The sequence below is a fragment of the Camelus dromedarius genome, chromosome 13 (assembly GCF_036321535.1).
Source record: "Camelus dromedarius isolate mCamDro1 chromosome 13, mCamDro1.pat, whole genome shotgun sequence".
Taxonomy (NCBI): Eukaryota; Metazoa; Chordata; class Mammalia; order Artiodactyla; family Camelidae; genus Camelus; species Camelus dromedarius.
Genome location: NC_087448.1, coordinates 30,583,656 through 30,609,006, shown reverse-complemented (window position 1 = coordinate 30,609,006; position 25,351 = coordinate 30,583,656). Strand labels below are relative to the sequence as shown.

At 34.6% G+C, this 25,351-nt stretch overlaps 1 non-coding gene across 1 annotated transcript; it reads right to left on the bottom strand.

Moving 5' to 3' along the window:
- Window positions 1–9,727: 9,727 nt before the first annotated feature.
- Window positions 9,728–9,800, bottom strand: TRNAV-AAC (transfer RNA valine (anticodon AAC)). The gene has a single exon. It is a non-coding gene; the product is annotated as a tRNA-Val (tRNA).
- Window positions 9,801–25,351: the final 15,551 nt, after the last annotated feature.

The window sequence follows — 25,351 nt, the reverse complement described above, 5'->3', positions numbered from 1 at the left end:
GATTAATATTATGAGGGACTGGAAAAAGACTAATTTCCAAACTTCTTTGGAAAAAGACTACTTTCTCCTCTAGTTTGGAATATAAACCAACAAAGCAGAGTTTTTCATTATCCCAGCACCAATAATAATAATAATAACACAATATGTAACCACTTTATATAACAATGACTGTGGGTTTTACATGTACACTCGCATTGACATGCACAATTAGGTAATGCTCTATATAATGCTTCGGGCCTGCAATGCTCAGGTTTAGTTATCAACAATACTCAAATTCATAATCTAAATATTTAATACACTGACAATTCATTTTGTTGAGTGTTGACACATTTTCAGGATCTAAGAAAATATTTGGTAGGAGAAGCATATGGGTGACTTTCCTAAGACCGAAAGTTAAAATCCTGTTCAATGTTTTAAATATAAGCTGGCTTTTGAAGTAATGAAATTACTCTGAACAGATTTAATATGCTTGTTCATTTTAATGTGATAAGGAAGGGTATTATATATTTTGTGAAATCAATGTAGAATAAGTTTAAAAATAAATATACACGGTCCATTTACAACACTCCAGTGAAATACAAGGGTGTTTCACTACATGTTTCACTGACAAAAAATAATCGCATAAATCTTCCACACACAGCTGCAATTTAGTGAAATATGCAGTTTTCTGTTTTCTATTACTGTATACAGTATAAATTCTTCTGCTGGAAGACAGATTGTGACAAATTTGCAAACAGCATCTGTATTCATACATTTGAAACATTAATTTATCCAGCAATAAAACCTTTGATTTCCCAAAAGGAGAGTCATGTCTGAGAACTAATGCCTATTTTTGAGACTTAACTGAGTTTTCAATGTTAGTCATTTTCTCATGAGTTACGTGCTCCCACGGAAAAATATACAACTTAACAGCAAGTACAGAGACTTAAAAGGGTCACACAAAACATAAATCTGTATGCCTAGTTTATGTGTGTGTATAATTCATATAAATAAATTTTTGGCTACCTACACGTTCCATTGTGGAAAATGCTTTTGTTAGCGCCGATATCAAAGGAATAACAAGGAAAGCTCTATAATATATTCACTAAATTAAATGCTTACATACTGCATTTTTTGAAACGATAAATATTGCTCTGGGTGTAATAGTGAAACGCCTTGAAAGTGAAGAATAAAGCCTCTGTGTGTTGGCCAGTTGTATGGTTTATTTCGAGATACAGTATTTTCAAAAGAACTATGCAATGATAGCTTTTTAAGGTTTTTTTTAAAAACAAAATTCCTTGGAAACTTATCTATCATTCAACAAGAGCCACTTGCAAACTCCCAGCTTTATAAATAATGCCACAGTGTACAATCTCACAATAAAGAAAACAATGCTTTCAATCAATTTCTGTTTATTTTGCTGTGTTTGTTATTTCTGTGTCTTCTTCCTCAGTATCAGTTACGTACATAGTTCACTCCTAAGACCTCCTGGAGACTGTGTGATTTCTTACCAATTTCTTTTCATTCAATAACTGATTTACAAAGAAACCAAGACATTTTATTAGGTTATTGAAAGCAATTTTAAGAAGACTTGCTAATTGTAATTTTCTCAGAAAACAACCAATCTCACCAAAACCTAAGCAAACCAACCCCTAACATCTCTCTCCAGTGTAACGTACAAAGACCAGCCTTACCCTGGGTTTTTCTTGCTCTACTGTGATCTCACATGCATTGATCAAATCATATTTAAATACATGCAAAAAATATTTTTTAAATGACATACTACGGGCTTTTAAAATTCAAACAGTTTTCTCAGCTATTTGAATAGTGACGACCTGAAAGCTGCATCCATGCTGCTTTTTTAATTAAAATTTTACCCAAAGGAAAACAGTATTTAACAGTTTGTGAGCTTCCTCTCTCTAGAAATTGTGTAGTGAATTGTTTGCTCATACCATAAGGTACTCCAGCGTCTTGGGCTTTTGCTTTACTGTCTGATCTTTTTTTTTTTTTTTTTTCTTTCCCACTGCTGTTACACTTTTGACCTAATTTAATTGACATGGGCAACGGCATTCACATTGTTCTCTGACTGATTACCTGAACAGGTAGTGAAGGAAAGGCAAGCCACAACGCTGGCTGGGACAATCATCTCCATCACTCTAAGTTGGCAGAGAGGGAGTGAACTTGAGGAAACTTTATTTTGCAGGAAGGCAATGACCCTGGAGAATTCGTCAACCTCTAAGTTTATGAATTTCTATTTTTAATTAATTTCTTCTTTCAAGTCAATACATTTTCATATATCACTGTCTCAGGGCTGCTGTAGGAATAGAAAAATCTGGACTGCTTCACTGTTAAATGAATCTGGCGTTCACCTTCTCCTGGAGGAGAATGTAATGTTAGTGTCTCATTTTAAGAACTTATCACTCATATCTTTGCGTTGATTTCTACTTACTCTAGAAATCAAGGAAGGAATTGGGAGGAGTTTATTTCGGTTGATTTAGTTTTGGTTTTCTTTTCTTTCTTTCTTTTTTAATATTATTTTTGTTTGTTTTTTTTTGTTTCAGCCACAGAGAACTAGAAAATAAACCAAGGTTTACAGGTTCTTCCTAAAATTCCAGTTCGTCACTTACAGTTACCTGAATTCAATGTATTATTTAGCTCTCTTAAATTTCCTTAACTAGGGGAAACTTAAGAAAATTTCCTTCCATCATTTGTGTTTCATCATTCTTCCAATAAATAAAACATGAGAAAAATACATATATTACAAGCTAAATGCACTTTCTTATTTTAATGATGGAGGGAATTCTGATTGAATGCATTGCTTGAATTAAGGCTGGTTTATACATGGATTGAGTTATGGACATTAGGCGTCTTTAGAAAAGTGGTATTTTTCCTAACACCTGTCCCCGACTTGAGCTACTGCTTAGTGTACTCTGAGCTGAGCAAGAGGTTACAGTGTCTGGGATCCATGTGTTAGAGGACCTTGCTCTGGCCTTTCTCTGACTGCACCATTCACCCTGGAAAGAAGAATTTACAGGAACAAAAGGCTATACCTACTCAGCGGCAACCCAGCCCCATCTCCACCACTCTGAGCACCTAGAACTCCAGAATTTCTACCAAATGTCTTCAAGCCAACATCCAGGGTGGGTACAGACTTTTTCTATGGGCCTATACTACCAAAGGCAGACTGTACCAACACCCCTAGACCATAAGAGGGACCAAGGCATCACTGTGAGAAAGGAAGGACAGGGATTGAACTGAAGGCAGGGAGTCTCTACACATCTTCATGAAGCTGCTCATGGTTCAGGATTAGCCACAAGGGAGAAGCAAAGGGGAGTGTCCGTGGCCAGAAACTAGTGATATGGAAGAGGGACAGGGGGTATCAAGAGCCCGCTTGATGGGTAACTTTATAACTTGACCTATAACCTGAAAATATTTAGACACTTAGTCCACTGGCCTCCATTTATACCCTAGTCTAGGTGAATATTAGGGGAGAGTTGCCTGAAAGCCTGTCTATCTGTTTGCATTAAGTCAATTGCTCTAATTGTGTCAGGATGATATAATGGGGAAGAAAAGAGTCATTTTAGCATGAAGTGGATTTGAGTTCAAATATTTTCCTTATACTTCATACTATCTGTGTAAGGTATGAAAAGTCAGGGAAGTCCAGATGAGGGAATTCATATAAATAGAAAAGAGATCAGTGGTTGCAGGGCTGGGAGAGGGGAGAATGGGGCATGACCACTAAGGATTAGGGAGCATTGCTGGAGGGGTGATGAGATATTCTAAAGTTAAATAGTGGTGATTATTGCACAGCCCTATGAATAAAACAAAAACATTAAATTGAATGATTAAAAGAGTAAATTACATGTGAATTATAGCTCGATAAAGGTGTTTTTTTTTAATAACTTCAAAAAAACAGATTGAATCTTGATAGAAAATTCAATTTAAGTTCACTCTGTGAAATAAATATATTGCCATGGGGACAGTCCCTTTCCTTCTGCCTGTGTAGCACAGTGCTGTTTGGATCCTTTACTATAAGGTGGTATCTCCTATTCCTCCTTCCTGAAGATTCTAGACAAATCCCAAATGCATCACCTCCTTACAAAACCTGTGATCATTTACTCATTCTGATCCTAGTGGATCTGTCTTGTAATACAAGAAAAGAAGCAGTGGGTCTGTGGATATATTTTTTTTCCTGGCCGGCTACTGAGCCTTGCACCATCAATTTCTTCTGATGCAACACAGTTAAGTCACAGCTTACTAATACCTACTGATGTCTTTTCCTCTAAAATCCATCAATCCAGGAGGAGGGTATAGCTCAAGTGGTAGAGCAGATGCTTAGCATGCATGACGTCCTGGGTTCAACTCTCAGTACCTCCTCTAAAAATAAACAAACAAACAAACCTAATTACCACCCCCTTCCCTCCCGAAATAAAGACTGACTTAAAAAATCATCAATCCAGGTATTACGTGTCCTAAATGGCTGTAGAATCGATTTATTGGAATAGCACCCATACATCATTATTATAGAAGTCTATCTGTATTATGTTATATAAACATTCCTTGTTTTAGAGTATCCACGAATTCCCATATCTTCCTGATAAGGCAATTTTCAACATTAGAATTTAATTTTTAATCTAAATACCTATAAAAATACAAATGCCCCTCTAATGGTGCCAGTATCTTTGAAGTCTTCTTATTAACATGACAACAAAATGCAATTCGTTTTTTCTCTCTTCTTGCGATGCCTAACTGCTGTCCTTTTGTGTAGCTAAAATATTTCTCATATATGTATTTTTCTTGTTTTCTTGTCCATATTAACAAGTCCATGCCTGCATTCACTAATATCTGTTATTGTTAGTTGTTTAGTTGATTTCTCTGCTTCCAGTCTTCTATTCTTCAACTCATCCAACATTCCACTGTTGTAGTAACCCAATCATGAAAGCATAACCCCTGTATTGCTAACTTGCATCAAATCCAAATTCCTCTTCCAGATCTTATAACCCTAAAGCCAAGTTCCAATAGTACATGATAAGTATATCTCCCTTTCATCTCCAACAGAAACTGTCTCATTCAATTCCCAACTACAATATATTCATTCTATTGGGCTTCTATTCTTTCATTGAAATATGTCTGTTATCATTAACAAAAGAAAAAAAGAAAGGTTTTAGGGAATAGGGTAGATTCTGACGTGCTACCCAGACCCACTTTTAGGAATGAAGTCCCCACCTGCTATGACTGTGACAGCAAATGGCTCTCAGATTCGGCTCACTTCGAGAAGTCCCTCAGCTAAAAATCTTCCTTATCCAAAGTCATACCTCTTTTCATGGGCCAGTGGTATCCACTGATGATCAACATAGGTGCTGTCTCCAACTTAGGACAACCCTGAAGGGCCATCCCAAGTTCAAGCTGCCTGTCTGCTGGAAGCCAACCTGTACAGCTGGCTGAGCCATCACTGGGAATGCCTCAAGCTCAACTTATTTTTCTGCCAAATCCAACTTCCTTCCTTGCCTGTCCCCAGGTGTTGATTCCAAAGGCATTTCCTAAAAATGCCCTGCATTCTAATCTCTAGCTTAGAGACGGCTTATATGGGAGACCAAGTACAACAGAGCTATTAATCAGTATGTACAGTTGACGTTGAACAACAAAGGTTTGAACCATATAGGTCCATTTACACATGGATTTCTCAATAAATACACAAAAATATATGTGTAGAACATTGTGTGCAAGACTTGCATTGCAGTGGATAACCTATCTTTCCATAGGCATAAGGTGAGCGATATTTAAGATAAAATTAATAATGGGTTAGTTTTCTTATTGTTTTATAACTTTACTTTCAAAGAATTACATGACCTTATAGTATGCCTTTCTCTCTTATATTTGGAGAAACTATGTGAGCCTCTCATTACAGGTGCTTTTTTTAATGTAACAATGTTTCCAGCACTGTATTATAAATATGACTGTAATACTACATGCCATTAAAATTTTACAAAGTTTCATTCATCAGTGTATAGGCTAGGCTACCATGAAACAATTGTATGAATTATACTGGGCTAACATAAGCCATCACATTGCTGCTGCGTCTTTGTTATCCATGCATGAATTGTTAAACCTGTAAACAAATATGAATTTCTTTTTCACATCATCTTTTCATTTTTAAGTGTTAGTAATATATCTACAATATTTCATATCAGTAAGACAGTATTGATGTAGGTAAAGACAGATGATTCATCCTGTCAACAGACAACATAAATTACTTACCAGTAAATACAGTATGGTACTGTAAATGTATTTTCTCTTCTTTATAATTTGCCCAGCAACATTTTCTCTTCTCTAGCTTACTTTATTGTAAGAATACAGTATATCATACATATAACATACAAAATAAGTGTTAATGACTGTTTATGTTATTGGTAAGGCTTCTGGACCAAAGTAGGCTACTAGTAGTTAAGTTTTTGAGGAGTCAAAAGTTATAAGCAGATTTTCAACTGGGGTGGGGATCAGTGCTCCTAGCCCTGCATTGTTCAAGGTCACCTGTACAAAGTTTTTATTCCATGACCTTGAGTGTGCTTTCCCCTCTACAGACATTCTTTCCCCTTCATTCCTCTCACATTTAACTCTACTTATCCTTCGTCAGCCACTTCCAGTTATATCTCTTTCTTACTTCCTTCAATCTTTTTAGTTCATGCTAATCTTCGTCCTTTTAGATTATTATTGTGTGTCGAGTTAGGACCTCTGGCTTATTGAACAATGACATCATAAGTTTGAAGTGCTTTATAAACATCAAATGAGCCAATGTCAAGTTTCATCACCTTAGTGTGGTCTTGCTTGACGTGATACCAGGAACCATGCTTCTCATTTTCTTTCCTCTCTCACCTCTGCCCCTCCACTCCACCTGCATATTGTGGTACAATTGAAAGATAAACTATATTTTAGATAGATTTTCTTAAAAACAAAGAATTTATGTCTTACTGAATATAGGTAGTTTTAAAATAAAGATGATAACCAAAGTAAAATATGGAGAATGATTAATTTTGGAGTATTTGGTTGATGATGTCTTCACATTATGTGTAGATATAACATGAAGATACTGAGCATTTGGGCAATTACTGAACCATACATTAGAAGCAGTGCTGATTGTACACAATCACTTCCTAAATGTAGTCAGCATGGCATATCCCATAATTTTGGAGAGTAAATACAGTTACAGCTGTCTATTTTTCTAATGATAGCCAATAAATGCACCACTTTCCCTGCTTCTTGTTGCCATTTGTTATTATTATGAAATAAAAAGAAGGAAGGAAATAAGGAACAAAGTAAAGAAAGAAGGAAGAAAAGAAAAAAATACATAATGAAATCTGTTCCTTAACTGACCAGCCAATGATGTCTGATCTGTGATGACAGCATAAGACTAACTCCCGAATGAGCCACTGATCTTTGAGGAAGCACAACGTGCCCCTCAAATCCAAGCTCAATGTAGGCAAGTCTATACTTGGGATTTTTTAAAAACTGATGTTCTTGTGGTTGTCCATTGTTCCAAAGACCATAGCCTAGTATTGGACTGAATTTGTATGGCTGTGCCCATGTCCCTGGGTCTTTAGGCCATGGTCTGAACTTAAGTGAGCAAATTTACTTTAAAAGAAATCAATTTCACAGGCTCACTTGTCTGTATTTACAACTGTTCATCGATACAGAGCGCTCTGGCACATCATTGTCCGAGGGTGACAAAATCGAGGGCATTGACCCCTGTGATCCACATTTCCTCCAGCTTTGCAACTTAGGGGTATCAAGGAAGGCAGTCTGAATTAAATGCAAAAGATCTGATGATTGTCTAATTCTAGAACAATGACTGTTTATTCACCCTATGTTTATCTAAGAAGTTTACATAAATGTTTCAGACATTTAAATTCTGTCTCTTTGGATTAAAACATCAAACAAATCTGTGCCTTGATAAATATAATTTAATTCTTGACACAAACTGATGGGAATGCTTATCTCCATTTTACAGAGGAGAAAACTGAGAATTGAAAAGATTGAATAATTTACTCAACATCACTTAGTTGGGATGGAGCATCAGACTATCTCACACCAAAATATTAATTCCTTATATGATTGTATGCATAAAAAAAAGTCAAGAGATACTATAGTATTTGGAATTGGCTGTCAGTATTAGTGTGGTTGACGTTTGAGTGTTTGTTTTATGTCCTCAGAAAATAAGAGTTTATTAAGTTAAAGATTTCCATGCAATAAGGTCATAATTTGTGTTTATTGGAAAAAGAGATGTTTTAACTTCTCTGCCTACAAATTGCTTTCTGAGAGATAACTCCTCTTCCCTTACAAGAAAAACTCAGTGTGAAGGAAAAAGGATGTGTGGATGCTTTCTATCTAACATTTCATTTCCTCTCGGCGGCTCTTGGAATTCTGTCATTAGGCTGTCATCATATTGTGCTTGTTTTATCCTGATACCAAGATCCACGTGTCTATAAAGAAAGCCAGGGAACTATTCAGCTGAATAAGAATGTCTTCAAAATTAAAAGTGGCATCAAGGTTTATTTTTTAACAAGGAAACACATAGCAATTAATCGATAAAATGGCACTGGATGAACAGAGGAACAAAAGAATTCAATAATTAAAGTATTGTTCTAATCTTTTTAAGTGAGAAGGGAAATACTTCGTCTGCTGTCAATAAGAAACACAACTTCCTCCTTAATTTTTTTAAAAGAATATTTTAAGAAGAAAAATAAAAAGGAGGAAAGAGGGGGAAGGAGGAAGATAAAGGATCTCTCTTCCAACTGATACTGGACAGCATGCCCATTCTCAGTGGGACATGGATGGTAAAGGAAGGATTCAGGTAGGTGTAATGGACAGTGTGACAGAAAATTGGCACCTCCGTGTCCACCGTGGTGTGCTGTTCGGATCCTCCCTCAGGATCAAGGCACTTATTCTTCAGCTGCAGAGGTTTTGGCCGGTGAGGCTTGACAGCTGGTCTTCATTCCAGAAATTTCCTTTATAATAAAGAACTGCTTCATCCCAAAGTATGCCCTGTTCCTGGGGCAAGCTGCCCTATTGGCCTCCTGGTACAATATCCAATGATTATTGGCTTAGCTTATCTTTCTCTCTCAGTCTCCTGCTTTCTCTCTTTCTCTGTTTATCTTGAAAAATACATACACACACACACACACACACACAGAGAAAATGTAACCATCTTGCAATAAATTATTGGAAAACCTAAATTTAAAGTGAAGAAATATTTAAATGAATTGTAGCTTATGAGTGCATTTAATTCAACTTTTTTTTCCTATTTAAGAGCTATACCTGCTCTATGTATATTTTCTGATTTTCTTTCTTTTCTCTCAACTTTAGAGATTGAGTGAATTATGCTTTTCAGTCATTACAGACTAATGTCATCAAGTATAGCAGCAGTTAGCATATCCTCAAGAAGAGAAAGCCCTTTCTAGATATTTTACACATTTAATACAAGGATTTGGTTGCAAAGCAGGTGGGAGGACTTCAAAAGCTTAAGGTAGAAAGGGCTGGTAGAAACAACAGAAGCTGCCAACGCCGCTGGAGGGAAGCCTGGAGCCGGATCCTGCCCTTGTGCTGATGGCAATAGTGTTACTGTCGGTTTTGGTCATCATATCCTTTCCTCCCTTCCAACTGCTACAATGTGTCTGATCTACATTTTTTTCTTTAATTTTTTTTTGGGGGGGTGAGGTTATTAGGTTATTTATTCATATATTATTTATTTTAATGGAGGTACTGGGGTTTGAACCCAGGACCTTATGCATGTTAAGCATGCGCTCTACCACTGAGCTATACCCTCCCCCACTATACTCTTAAATACAAGGGTGTCTTTGTAAAATAAGTAGTGTGCATTTTTAATGTGCATGCACTAAAATTGTATTTCAGTTATGTTCATACTTCATTGTTTTCAGCATTCATTTCTATAATCTCTCTAGTTTGCCTGATATATAGCTAATTTGTGATTTGTAACTAATTCATAAGATTCTGTGGTGCAGATCTGTATATTTTATTCATCCGTCCCCCTTTAGTCATTAACTAAGTCTCTTCCATTCTCTTGCTAGCTCAAACAATACTGTGACAAATATGTGCATATGCACTCCCTCTTGGGAAGACTATGAAAGCAAGGGATCACTGAGCCATGGATGGTAAACATACTAACCTAACAGGGAACTGCCAGAATACATCCCCAAAAGGCTATACCAGTTTACACTCCTTAATAGTGCATGAGGAAGGTTCCCCTCTCCACATCGTCAAACCATGGTGACACCCAGCTTTCGAATTCTGCCAATCTCTTGCATGGAAAGTTTAATTTCATAGTAGTTTTAATCTGTGATATTCTAGTGAATTTGAACATCTCTTCTTATATTTGTTAACCACTTGAATTTACTCTCTGTGAAGAACCTGTTCATTTTTCTGTTGGATTGCTCATCTTTACCTGGTTCCTTTTCAGAACGAGAATGAATTTTACAATTTTGTTATTTTCATATATCCATTCATTAGTTCATTCATTAATTAGATTTCTATTGACACTTACCCTGTGGTAGGTATTTCTTTAAGCACTGAGGATATATTGGTGAATGATAGATTGATGACAAAAAAAAAAAAAATCTTAACCTGAAGCTTGCATTCTAGTTAGCAGTGGTGGGGGATGGTGGTACGTAGAAAACAAGGAAGTTAAATGAATGAGAATGAAATAGTATGTATGTTAGAAGGTGATAAGTAGAAGTGTTAGGAAAAAGAGGAAAAGTAGAACAGGATAAAGGAATTGGGAGAAGGGTGATTAGCACAGAAGTCTTTCAGCAGGTGACATTTAAATAAGGACTTGGAGAAGTCATGAGTATTATCTGTGAAGGTATCTGGAGGAAACCTTCAAGAGAGAAGCTAACCAAAGACTTAAGATGCACATATAATGCAAGTGTTTGAGGAACAGCATGAAAGCTAGAGGGAAGACACATGGTAGTAGGAAGTCTAATCAGAGAAGAGACAGAACTTTTATTTCGCTCTGAGTGAGGTGGGCTGGCAGTGGCCATTGTTGAGCAGAGGAATGACATGCTCTTGTGTATGATTTATAAAAAAGCATTCTGGTGGCTGTGTTGAAAAGACACAGTCCATGGGCAGGTGTAGAAGCAGGCAGACCAGTCAAGAAGCTACGGTAGCATCCAGGCGAGAGAGGATGATGGCTTGAATTTGATATTAACAAAAGAGATGGTAAGAAGCAGTGCGATTCTGGACATATTTTGAAGGTAGCATCAATGGATATTAATTCTTTGTGGGTTTTTGATGCTATATATAACACCTACCAATCTGTCATCTGACTCCAGAGTTTATTCATAATATCCTTTACTCAACAGAAGTCCTTAATTTCAATGTAATTAAATCTATCTAATTTTCACATTAGAGTCTCTGCTGTTTTTGTCAATTTAAGATCTTTCCAGCACCAATATCTTATATTTCTTTGTATTAGCTTTAGAGTTTGACATTTTATATTTTGGGTTTTAATTGTTTAATCATTCATCTTTGTACAATATGAACTAATAATCCAGCTTTGTATTTTATCTCCAGATAGTAAATCAGTTTTTCCAAAAACAGCCCTTATTTTCCCTGTTGATTTGTGGTATCGCCCAGATCTTATTTCACGTCCCCACAAATACATGCACCTTAGTAAGCTATAATTAGCCTCTGTGTTGAATAATATCTCAATTGGAATTAGTTATCTATTGACCAAAAGTTCTTAACTTTTGTACAAAAAAGTGTAAATACTATACAATTGATTTAAACATCTGGTACCACTAGGACCAAGAAATCCTAACCAATGTTTTCTACAGAGGTCAGAATGTTTGAGTTATCCCACGTCTTTTAAATCCTCTGAAAAATAATCTAAGTCAGAAGCCTGTGTCTTGGAACACATATATAAAAGAGTCCACACCATTCAGTTTTTACAAGTCAGGTTAATAATATGCTTTTTTCTTCTTAAGAAGGAGAACTTATTAGAGACTTTAAAAATCAGTAATTTTACCAATCTTACATGATTAGCCAACATGTAAACCTGTGTAATGGGGAAATTTCTGAGGTCTTATGATCTTCGATTGTCTTCCCTGTACAAAGGAAATAAAAATGCCCACGACTCCTTTTTGATATGAGGGCTAAGACAACAATGAGGAGAAGCTGTGATTGATTAAGTTGTCAAAATAAGAAATGGTGATTCAGTGGTGACTCAGTCCTAGGACAAGCGGTCTGTTTTATCTTTTCTCTGTTAGTTATCCTCCACGTGGGAGCTCCACTGTGACACAATTCGCAGTAGACCCGTCTGTAAACGACAAAGCTGATGTCTCAATAGTAGCTTTTCTCTTTAAGAACAGACCACAATCTCCTGCCAAGCTCTGAGGAAGAAGATATTATTTGACTGACTTCCTTACTGTTTTTGGCAGTATTACAGATCCATATTATCATATGAAAAAACATTGCCTCAGTGCTTTTCTCTAAGGTACAACGTAAAATAAATACGGTGTTCTGCATCACAAATTTGTAAAAAGTATGTTTGCAAATATTCCTATTACAGTGTTTTATTTTGGTTTTTGTTTTAAGAAAACTCCTTGGGTGCTGAAGAAAGAATAAAATTATGCATGATTTCTTGTTCTTGTTTTCAGAAATCTGTAGTTAATTGTTCAATGGATGATCAGTTAAGGTATATTTACCAAATTTCTATGTCCCCTAAGTTGTAGTGACTATAACAATCCCCCACATATAATTGTTGAGTAGCTTTTCTTCAATATTGTTTCATACAATAGTAAGTGTATGCTAACCTTCCCCCACCACACACGCACAAACTTCATTGTATTTCTATTGTGGATTTCTGGGGATCTATTTAATGCTAACCCTGAGCAGATGTTTGGAGTCTAGGTTGATGGCTTAACAGCTCCTGACATAAGCATGACCTTCATAAAATTAAAGCATGGGTTGTCTAATATGGTATAAGTGGCCTTTTATTTAAATCTGAGTCGGAGGTACAGAGTCAATAATCACTGAGTATGAACCAAGTGTAATAACCCAAAGATGATGAGACGGTATTTGCCCTTTATCCGCATAAGGTTAAAACGGCTGTCAAGGTGATAGACGCTAATCAGTGAAACCTGAACAATTATGCCCAATAATCATTAAATGAAGGCAGGGAACTAGACTCCTGGGAGATCACCAGCCTTTGGCAAAACAAGATGTGCTTTTATTAAGAGAATCACAGAATTTGGAGCTGAACATAGTGTGGAATTCAAAATGAAGTCCAATTTCTCAGTGCTGCCCTGTAGGATTCTAGAGGAAATGGCTAAGTGTGATACTTTTGTAAAACTTGCTACAGAAAATGTAAGTACATTAGGAAAGCTAATAACCCCATAGTCCTCTGGAGAGGAAGGAATGCACATTATTTTGGAACACACTTTATCATAAGCACAGTACTGACTCTGCATTTCATAGTATGTTCTTTTTCATAAGTTGATCTTTGCAACACAGCGTCTCACTAAAGAAAATCCATAATTGCTATTTATCTATTTAAAGTAGGATATAAAATGAAAAGCAAAGTGCTATATCAGAGCAAAATATGCTATTTTTAATTTCCCTCTAAGTGACCCTTATGACTGTAAAATGGGATTAAAAAATAGAATTCTGCTGCTACAGGCACTCATCATCAGAGGTGTGGTAGAGAAATCATTTGATCTGACTACAATATTTTGTATAATGGAATAATATGAACTATTCAATAACATGAAATATTCTTTTGTTGTGCAAAGTTATAATGGAAAGAAAGCTTTCTTTCAAGTAATTAGTCTGGATTACCTTCTGGAATCTCTTGTATGAAAGTAGAAGGTGATTTTCCTTCAAGTATCCACTGATTGATTTCTGGGATTACATCATTTTATATCACTGATTACCTGAACTTTGATCATTCTGGGGGGAAATGTTAGAAAAGAAAAGAGAAATTCTTCTGCTATGGTGTACTGTATGTATTTTTCTCTTCCTCACATGGATTAGAAAATTTTATTTTTCTCAATTGGTGGCAACCTTTGTAGCTATGCTAGATAATAAAACAGTGGAAAAGGATTAACATTAGAAATATAAAAGTCATTAGCAAATTCTGGGCAGAAATTAAGTCCTTTAAATATATTATTATGATATTTTTTGTAAAGGAATAGGAAGAGTATTATACTAGTGAAACCTGTAGCAAAGTAGGATTAATCTTTTTGCCCTTATCCATTATTTCCCCATAGTATATGAAGAATAGTTTTATACATTATAAGTTGTCATTAAATAGTTCTGATTGATGAAACAGAGTATATTCCCATTCAGTAAATATTTTGTGTCTATGTGAAATCTAGATGTTTTTTAATTTTATGTTGTAGCAGCACACCTGATTACATTCTAGAGTATCTTTGTCTCCACTCTCTAACCCAGGATAGCCATCTGACATAAAACCACCATCATCTCTCAGTTTCCTAACTGGCCTCCCAGTATCCATGTTTTCTCCACAAGGGAACAACAATGGTCCTTCTAGAATGCCAAATGTAACAGAAACAGACTCGCAGACATAGTAGACAATCTTATGGTTACTGGGGGAAAGTGAGTGGGAAGGGATAAGTTTGGGAATTAAAGATTTTCAAATGTTAAACACTATATATAAAAACAGATGAAAATCATATTTCTCCTGTGTAGCACAGGGAACTATATTCAGTATCTTGTAATAATCCTTAATGAAAAAGAATACAAAAATGAATACATGTATATGTATATAAGTATGACTGGGATGTTATGCTGTACAACAGAAACTGACACATTGTAACTGAATAAGAAAAAGTAAAGTGCCAAATATGATTATGAGTGTTCTGGCTTAAACTTCAAAATTTTATTGCTTTTAGGAAACAATTCCAGTACTTAATGTTCTATAAGGCTCAACACATCAGAGTCTTTGCCTTACTGAGTTCTAGCCCCAGGGCCCTGGCATATGCTTCCCCTCGACTCTGTAATGATAGTTTTCTACTTCTTACCCAAAATGCTATTCTCACCCTCATACCTGCTTTTTTCATAGCATGAAACAGACTTTCTTGAGAGAAGTCACTACTGACCCCCCAGCCTAGATGGATCACCCCTGTTTGACACACCCTGCACACCGCACATTTCCTCCATTGAACTTAACACAACTTTAATTAAAAATTTATCTGGATGGTTTTGTTGGGTATTTTATTAGCATACCATATGGTGGATGAGCACAGGCCTTTTCTATTTTGTCCATTATTGTGTACAGAGTACCTAACACACAGGAGTCTCAAAAGCCTATTACTTGAATTGGCAAACGCTTCTGCTGCTGGTGCTTTGTATTAGTTATCATTTGCTGCTTACAAATTACCCCAAAACGTAGTATCTTAAGACAAGAAACATTTATCATCACACACACACACACATATATATGTATGCCAGACACTCACATGTTCCGAAGATTTGCAGGGAAGAGAATGTCATCTTTGGAGAAGATTTGGATTTTACCGATTGTGTGAAAGAACATAAATATTTAATTTTTCAGGCTTCTTATCCAAACTCCTCATGGAATGAGGTTTCTTGGAATGAAGATTTGTTTACAGCAATGATAATCATGCCAGTAAACTGTACTTTCAGGTTGAGAAACAGAAAGCAATATTTGTGAGGCCATGAGGCTTACTGCATAACTGTTTAAAAATCTAATCAGTCCTGCAAATTCTCAAATCTATTCCTCTATGGGAAAAACATGCTCAAATTTTGCAAAAGAGTTGCCAATTCTTAAAAGGCTAAATTAGCGTTAATAAAGAAAACAGTGGGGAGGAAGCACCACTGCCCCCTGGAGGAGACAGATGTGGAGGCAGCCTCTGTCCTGCCTGCTCCTGCCTTCCGAGAGCAAGCGCCACATTAGTCGGTGATGAAGATGTGCCTTCGCCTCCGGAACTCAAACAGTGGCAGATCATCTTTATAAGCCCTGAATAATTCTCTAAAGAAAGAACCAAAGCAGTTGGCATGTTATTAGCTGTCTCAGAGCAAAATGCATGAAATCAAATTATACTGTATTCCGATGATCATCTCTACATGAGAACAAAAGTGAGGCCATAGGACAGTACTCCAGGGAGGTTCTCATAACTTGCATACCTGCCATTAACTGGCTTAGTGACGAGAGAATGATAATAATAAGGAACAGAGTACCTGACAATTATTACATGTGAAACAATTATATTATTTTGAAAATAACTGTTTCATAATTTCTAGTCCTGCTCAAATATTCAAAACAGCCTAATGCTCCTAATACATTATTTTTCAAAACCGTTCATTCAAATACTTTTTTAATGAGTAGCTACTATGTCATAGGTCAAGGTCATGGCACACAAGATTCTTTGTATCGGACTAGTCTCACTGCGGGTTGTTGTATTTCCCTTTAACTTGTCTTGAAATACACCAAAGTATATATTTTTTAGTATCCTGGCAGGATACTAAATGAAATGAATTTATATACTATAGTTTTAGTGTAGTATGCTTGGTGTTTGGAAAATTTATAATTTTATGATATTATGATTTTGTACAAGAATGTGTTACAGGTTTCTATTTGTTCTTATATTGATTTTTGTCTTTCAGTCACTACAGTTTTATGTTACCTAGGTCCTGTGTCTTTCTTGTTAACTTTTGCCAAGGAGATTTTGTCCCTGTGGTTGTTTTTTTTTTTTTTTTAACATTTTTTATTGATTTATAATCATTTTACAATGTTGTGTCAAATTCCAGTGCAGAGCACAATTTTTCAGTTATACATGAACATATATATATCTTGTGGTTGTTGCTATTATGCATAGAATACTTTCCACATTTCAGTGTTCACTGTTTATTACTTATGATAGCAGCTAATTATTTTAGTATTGTTTTATATTCACCTTAGTGAATTTTAGTAGGTTTCCTATTCCCCGGGAGTATTTTAGGCGATCTTAAAGTAGAATAGTATTCACCAGGAATAGACTGTCTTTATTTTTTCCTCATTTTAATTTAATAAAATATAATGTCCTTATTAATATTATATATTTTGAATCTGATATGTTAATATACATTTATATTTCATTATGCAAAGGTTTATTATGTTTTTACTACTATAAAAATAATAGTGGCTCTAGAAAAAGTTCTGATCTAGTCCCTGATATTAATGCAAATAAATTTAGAATTTTTTAGTTTTGAATGATGCTTGCAGGTCAGTAGACTGATTTTTTTGTCTTTATTATTTTTGGTGTAATTTATTCAGGTCCATTAAACAAATCAGGTTGCTTTGTAGCATTTTCCATATTTGAAATACTATATTTCAAAAATTTCACATAGATTTTCAGCTGTGAAATCATATTATTCTAGTGTATTCTAACGGATAGATTTTAAATCAACTTTTCCAATTTTTACGTTTTCTAATTATCCTTGTGTAAATGTTGCTGTTCTTAGTTCATTAATAAATTAGATTATCATAAATGTTCAAATATTTTCAGTTTTGTTTTTAATTATAATCTTTATCTGTGGTTATACCTATTTTAATTTCCCTTAACATTTATATTTTTCCTTCTTTTATTTTTTGCTTCAAAGTCTCACAATGACATTCTCATCGTTAGAAAACCAGTACTTGTATTTATTTTTGATGTTTTCTTATTTATTCAACTTTAACTCATCTTTATAAAATCTCCTCTTTCTACTTTCCCTAAAAAAATTAAAATAATGTATTGGTTTCTTCACTTTTTTCTTTGATTTAATAAAGAAAGCAATTAAATCTTCACATTTTCTTCTGAATACCATGTTGCTAATCATAGGTGGTTTGGCATGAAATTTGGCTCATTGATGCTTAGATAATTTGTAATATCAGTTTTGATGTTTTTCTTTTTGAATTCCAGGGGTTACATACTGATATTTTCTTACTTTTAAGCACTTAATATGTTTATGATCACCCTTTTGTTATTTGTTTTTAATTTTGTCAAAATATTTGGCTTTAAAATCTTTAAGGTTCTGAAAATTTAGCACTACTTGTAGATAATTAGATGTAGAAATGTATGTACAAATGTATTTATGTATATGTATGTGAATGTATAGGTGTTTATATGTGTATTCTGGAATTATTCAATTCCTTTATGTTGTTAATATTTGTTTCTAATAAACTCCTCTGCAATTAACAGCATCAATAAATGCTCCATTATAATTATTTATTCTGTTTATTACAAAAGCAAATTTGAATGCCTCGTATCACAAGTCCTGTTTTAGGTATTGTGAAGACATCAATAAATACACAAAATATTGAAACAGAACTCTCTACGCCTTTCTAATAGTTTTTGCTCCATTCCCTGTGTTATTTGTTCCATGCAGAATTAGGACTATCACATATTCATAAATTTTGCCTTGTATTATTATATAATGTGTCCTTTTAATGACTTTAGTCTTCTAAATATTCAATGTCAGGCTGTTTCATAAGTAAGTCCTACTTAGTTTTAGTTTGCACTTTCTTTATGTCTTTCCCTTTTTATTTTGAGCCTCTTTTTATCACACTGTTTCATACAAGTTTCTTTTAATCAGGACATATCTCCGTCTTTCCTAGCTTTTACATATTTTTAATGAAGCATGTTATACATACAGTAGTGTATATAATGTATACATACAATGTGAACATTCTTTAGGGCCCTCTACCTGACACATGGTATCTCAATTAGTAATTTTCCTATGTACCTCATTTCCTCTCCTCATGATCTTTATTTCCCTCCTTTCCTCCTAAGAGCATCTTTTTTTTCACTAATTTTGTCATGATTTACTTTCATTATTTTTTTCTCTTCATGTTTTTTAATTGAAGTATAGTCAATTACAATGTGTCAATTTCTGGTGCACAGCATAATGTTTCAGTCATACAAATACATACATATATTTGTTTTCATATTCTTTTTCAGTATACATTACTACAAGATGTTGAATATAGCTCCCTGTGCTATACAGAAGAAATTTATTTTTTAATCTATTTTATATATGGTAGTTAATATTTGCAAATCTCAAACTCCCAATTTATGTCTTCCCATCCTCTTTCCCCCCAGCAACCATAAGTTTGTTTACTATGTCTGTAGACCTGTTTCTGTTTTGCAGATAAGTTCATTATTTTTTAAAAGCAGTGTGTGTTTTTACCATTGAATAATAAATTATTAATTCTTGTCAGTTTTCTTCATATAAAAGATCTCATTATGTTGATTTCTTTAGTGACTTTCTATGACACCTAATGTTTATAAGGTTTATCCCTATAGATATGACTTCCATGTAAAGCAATGTCATCATATTTTCTACTACTGTTACAATCTTTTTTTCTCCCCCTAATGTTACGCTATCACAAACATTTTATCACTTGTCTTCTGATGAATATATTCAAGAGATTCTATTAGGAATGGAACAGTTGAGTTATACAGTATAGATACTCAGTGTTACTAGATAACAACAAAATGGTTTTCAGAGCTGTTGAACAAATGCACACTTTCACTAGGAGTGTCAGGGTTTTCCTTGCTATACACCATTGCCAGATATTGTAAACATTTTAATTTTCGTGAGTGTGAAACAGCATCTTTTTCTGATTCTCAGTCTTTTGAAATGTGTTGTGACTCGATTTATCACTTAACAGATGAACAATTCATGTTCATATTCTACATACACGTGGAAAAGAATGCGATTCTCTCTTTCCTCTTATGTTAGAAGAACTACATTTTCAGTTGAGACTTGCTGGCCAGAATAAAAAGTAATTTAGGGGTGGGTCTTCCTTGCATTGCTATATAACCATAGACTAGATAAAAATAATAATAATAATAATTTTTTAGACCCACAACTGAGTCAGCTGGAAGGGTTTTCTTTTCCTTTTCTGCCTTTTTTCTTCTTCCGACAGACTACTTGGAGGTGATAGCGGGGCTTCAGTGGCCCTTGAGGAACTTGAGGTGATCTCAGAGAAGGAAACCTCATGCCTGGAAAAAGGAAGGTGGCAACCTGGCCACTGGAGGTGCTGTGGAGCCACTGAGCTATCTTGGGTCACATCCCTCCTGTCGCTTTTTCACGAGACAGAAATACACTTTTATTTTTTTTTAAGCCACAACAATTATTTCTCCTTGTTATGTGTAGCTGAACCAGCTGATAGAATTATAAGTATTAAATATTGAATTAAAGATTTTAAATCGAATTCATTAAGCTTTTAATTTGAATGAAAGCCTGGAAGTTGAAAACTCATGGTTAACTTGAGCAAACTTAACTGCTTTCCACTGTGTAGAAAGCAAAAAGCAAACTGTGTCATTTGACAAGAGGGATATGTCTGTTAGCAATTAGGGATTATAGACCACTGTTCTGCAGTGTGTGGCTTGTATCACAGTCCCTCAGGTTGCATGAATAGAAATGTCTTCATGTCATGAATGTTGGCAGGTAGAATAATTTATCTTTACTCTGAGAACTGGCTACCACCTAATGAGTAATGTACACTTCTAAGCTCCATCTTTTAATAGGAATATGAACACACTATAAAATATTTGAAAGAGATCAATCAGAAATGTACCGGGATGTAGGTGATACTAATATCTCTTTGTGTATTGAAAGGTCTTTCAATGGGAAGGGAGAATTAGTGAGGGTTACTGAAGCTCAGTGTATTAGGCACTAATGGGCAGAATTGAACTCAATTGTTAGGAGTTTCAGATAGATCAGTTCGAGCTTAACATATAGAGGGGCTATGCAGCAATCAGAGCTGAACAGGAGTAAAATGAATTTCCTCTGGACATACTGTGCTTCCCGTCACTGGTGGTGATTTAGGCCAAATAACCACACGGTGGAGATGTTGCAGAGGGAATTCCAGCATGAGATGGCTTGTGGGAGTAGAGGACATTTAAGGTTACTTCCAAATTCTGGAATCTGTAAACTAATGGGTCAAATATTTAGGGAAGAAAAGTCACAAATTTATCATTAATGTAGTATTCAAATTCTTGTATCTCAAAATTTTTGTTCCTCAGCTTAATTAAATTAAAAAACTCCATACTAAATATATTCGCTGTAGAAACTTTTTATTATGCTGGACACTGGCTTAATTTTTTAAATTATGTATTCTTGTACATTATATGTACCTGTCATGCAAAAGCCCTAGAATCAGCATTAGGAGAGTGCTTTCATTTTACAAATGTATAAAAATACATACAGCTAAAATGGTATTGAAGATAAATATTACAGAGAGAACAAAATAACCCAAAAATGGGTCAGCACAAACTATCCAATTGATTAGATGCCTGCAGAAAACCACAGCAAATGGCAAAATCAATTCACCAATCAGCTTTGCAGTGTTTTATTCTAAACTCAGCCAGCTGGGCAATTAGGCATACACTCGGTGTTTTTATGTCTTTCATTGAAGAAAGCATCATTTTCCTTTGGAAGCAGATGGTTAATAACTATAGACGGGTCAAAGTTCACTAAGGTTACTCACCTACGAACAGAGTAAATTGACGTGGTAGAATATGTTATTTGTAATCTTTTGAATGATTCAAAACTGAGACAGGCACCTTCATGAGTTGCTATTTGGTTCTAGGTTTTTGCGGCTAAGGAATTACTCAGTAATATTTTAATGCTATGATTCTCTATTGTTATTTATACAATGTTCCACTGAATTTGTTTTTTTTTTAAATAGGTTAATAACTCAATTAAGAAGTAGAATTCAAGAAGCAGAATTTCAGATGACTCTTGTTTTAGTTTTGGTTAAGATAAAAAAAAAAGAAATAAGACTTCATTACCATTTTTTTGAAAATCAGCCTTCAAAAATTTTTGTGCTGAGGTCAAATTCTGTTGTTTCAACTCGGCTATTCAATAATCAGTGACATCAGATGAAAGTTTGAAACAGCCAACTATCACAGTATTCTAGAACTGAGAGTGAAATTGTAGAGCACTTATTCTAACTCCTTTATACAAATAAAGACTCTCATTCCTGAAATTTCAAAGATCACTGGAGATAGCATCACATGTACAGTGCAAAATCTCACCAGGTCTTCAGGTGATACTTAAATCTTGCACAACTGTCCATCCCTACATAAGGTAAAAATATTGTCAAATTATTAATTTCACTATGATTAAGAGAGTTAAAACAGTTCATTAAAACCACAGCTCACTGAAGAGAAACTACACCAAGTAATAGAACTTCTATTATGACATTAAAAAGGTTTTCCCTTGATCTTGTCATCAATTTTGCTTGGATACTAGTCTAAAAAAATACCACTTTACTGCCTGATAACTTTATAGTTAAATAATGTTCAAATATTTTTGAAAGACTTCTTTTTATTAGATATTTTGGTGACTTTATCTAGCATTCTGTCATCAAAACTTAATTTTGAATATGAGTATGAGATTAGATTCATAGGAATACAGAAATTAAGAAGCAGAAACTACTGTTTCACTGCCTTTGACACACTTAAGGTCCAAGCCTTAAACATATTTGTATGGCCATAGCCCACACATACAACAAGAGTTTCCTTCGTGTCTGTGAATGAGCGAAAGACTGTAGAGGTGAAAGAAAGAATTCAATACCCTACTGACTCTAGCCAAAAATATCACATGTAAAATATCTACTGTTTGCTAACTCCCATATAGGCTAAATGTTAAATTCCAAATGGACTAAATGTTTTGAAGTAAAATGAAATCGTAAAAGTACTAGAAGAAAACATGGGGAAATAGTTTTATATGCTCAGATTGAAAAATGTCTTTCAAAACACAGACAAAATTCAGAGGCATGGACTGAAAGATTGCTGTAGTTGATGATATCAAAACAAATAGAAAAAAAGAAACAAAAACCTTCTGAGTGGTAGGAAAAATCAAAAGACAAATGAAAAAGATTGCAAATTTGTTAGGAGGGTTGACAAATATACCACAAGAGACTCATTTTATTCATTTGTAAATAGCTCTTAGAGAAAAAAACAGCTGATCAGCATAATAGAAAAATGCCAAAATAATGTCAATACAATGACTCTTCAAGTTATACAAACTTGCTCAACCTTACTCAATAATGAGAGAATTTATAAGTAAAATGATAGTTAGCTTCCATTTTCCATCTGTAAATCTGAAAAGGTAAAAGTCACATTTAATAAAACATTCTTCTGGCCAGCTGTGTGGGAAAAAGTATTTCTATGTATTGCTTTTAGGAAGTGACCTGATGATATCAGTCAAGATTACATTTAAATATTCTCTTTGTTTCTGCAATCATTTTATTTCAAAGATGCACTCTTAAATGTGTAAAATGTTCTACGTAAAGATTTTTATTACATTATTACTTGTACCAGCACAAGATTGGAAACATTTATAAATATCCCCCAATGTGGAATGAATTAATTAAATTATGCTACATCTATGCAAATACTATGCCAATTGTGATAGTGAGGAAACTATGTATTCTTATGGAAAGTTTTCTAAAAACAGAAAAGTGTCAAGCAATTAGCAAAATAAATTGTGATATTCTAACTAGTAAATATGGAAAGAATGTATACGTTGATTTGAAGCCAGACTTTCTGAGTTTATTCTCGTTCTATCATTTAACTATCTGAGGGATCTTGTGCAGGATGCTAGGACTTCTGTGCTTACTTGTCTCATTAGTGAAAAGCAGATAGTATTAGCATCAATGCACCGAGGATTAGACAGACCCTTAACACAGTTCCTGGCATATAATAAGAGCTATGTAAGTGTTGGTCTTAGTAAAATAATTATTATTTGTTGTAATTATATTTTATTATATTTTATTTAATAACTATGTAATATTTTATTATTATGTAATACTTATACACAAAAAATAGTAGAACTCTTACTAGAACAAGAGGAATGGGGGTGAGGGGGGTGAGAAGGGACAAACTAGGAATTCGAGATTGACAGATACTGACAGGTATACATAGAATAGATAAACAAGTCTATGCTGTATAGCACAGGGAAATATATTCAAGATCTTGTAGTAGCTCACTATGAAACAGAACATGAAAACGAATATATGTATATTCATGTATGACTGAAAAATTGTGCTGTACACCAGAAATTGATACAACATTATAAAAACTGACTATAGCTCAATTAAAAAAAAAAAAGAGGAATAGCTAACAGGCAAACATCAACACAATTCCACTACACAAGGCTCATACATTCCTGTCTATGCACTCTGTCTCTGGGTTATTTTACTCCTACCCACAGGTGAGGGAGAAGGTTTATTCAGTATCTTAAAACTATCATCTCACACAAACAACATCTATAGATTTTTCCTACCATCTCATTCAGACAAATTTAATTTTAGCAGAGTACTTTCAAGGTGGTTCCAAACATTTTAGAAGAGTGTCTCCCTACTGACATTCAATTAAACTTCTTAATCAATGGCTTTCCTTCTGATCTGCTACTCCTTTCTTCTGAATTATTTTATTCTCCTTTCCTGAGGTCTCTGAAAAGGTGATTCTTGTACCCAAGTTCATTAAGCTTTTAACTGTGGTTCAAGATGAACCATTCTAATTCAGTGAAAGACAAAGTTCTTATTGAACCCCCAATTCCCATTCTCTGTTCAACGTAAATTTACAGATAACACCATCTGATTCTCCAACTTACCATTTAACCCTTGGTCTTCAGACTTTTCCCTCTACTCTTTTTTCTGTTTTCCATTGTGAGGTACAGTCATTCTGGGTTTTCATTTGTCCTTAACTCGTATTTTTGTTTGCAATTATCTTCTGATTTTAATAAGATAACTTGGGCCCATTTTGACTCCTTGCTTAGGCTACGGCAATCTAGTCTATGAAAGCAAGTCTTTTAGTGTAGATTGCATAGATTGATTTATCATTCCATACTTATCAGATGGTAATACCATGGTGCATGCAATGGTCCTGCCACATTGAAATGAAATTGAGCTTTGTATTAGGTACACCAGGCTGTACTGAAGTGAAGATGCAAGACTATTTGCTCATTTTGATGTTATTTTTCCTTGGTGTTTGAACTACTTCACAATTAGTTAAATTTAATCAGAGGGGAGAAAAGCATCTGAAAATTCTGAGTTTGTAGTTCCAGAAGTCCTTAAATGTAGGTTGGTTTAAATGGTTCATGAAGAAATTTAGTGAAAGCTTGCCTGCATATTGCAATTTTGAAAGAACAAGCAGCTAAGTTCACAGTCAACTGAACAAAAATGAGGATTTCAAAGCATCTGAGGACTTTCAAGATGTGAGTGCTGTTGCGGGATAAGTAAATCGATACTGGAGATGAATCTCATTTTAGCTACAGCAAACCTGCTGGACCATTTCCTGAGACATTGTATAAAGCAATTGAAGATGGCGTGGTGTAATGT